This window comes from Lytechinus variegatus, chromosome 12 (assembly GCF_018143015.1).
Source record: "Lytechinus variegatus isolate NC3 chromosome 12, Lvar_3.0, whole genome shotgun sequence".
NCBI lineage: Eukaryota > Metazoa > Echinodermata > Echinoidea > Temnopleuroida > Toxopneustidae > Lytechinus > Lytechinus variegatus.
The window spans coordinates 8,345,949-8,346,548 of NC_054751.1; positions in this window are offsets into that span (position 1 = coordinate 8,345,949).

A 600-nucleotide genomic window follows, 5' to 3' on the forward strand; every position below is an offset into this window, starting at 1 on the left:
TATTTTGTCTTGTCCATTTGTTTTGTACCCTAGATATCATGTACACTGTAAAAACTGCAGTGTTAAAACTGACACCAATTGGTGTTGATAGAGGACCACACCCTGAGGTGTTAAAATTACACCCTAGAGATTAAACATAGCACCAAAGAGTGTAAATGTAACAACAAAAGGTGTTGTAATAACACCTATAGGTGTAAAACTAACACCACCAATTTAACACCGGTGTAAAATAACTGGTGTGGTCCTCTATGTACACTGGTTAACACCACAGATTTTGCTGTGTAATCTTTGAAAGAAGGCTGGCCACTTTATTGCAAAAGGGTTTATTTTAAGGTTAGGGTGATTTACTGCATATCTTTCTTTGGACCCGACTTCTTCTTTATTTATTGAAGAATTTTGACTATTTTATAAAGATCTTTACGATGTGCTATAACTCTAAGAATAATAGAACATATATTTTTGCCAAATCAGTCTTAAGATTTAAAGGTCAAATCCACCTTGGCAAGAAGGTGATTTGAATAGAAAGAAATATCAAACGAGCAAAACGGTGAAAATTTTACAAAAATCGGATGTAAAATAAGGAAGTTATAACACTGTAAA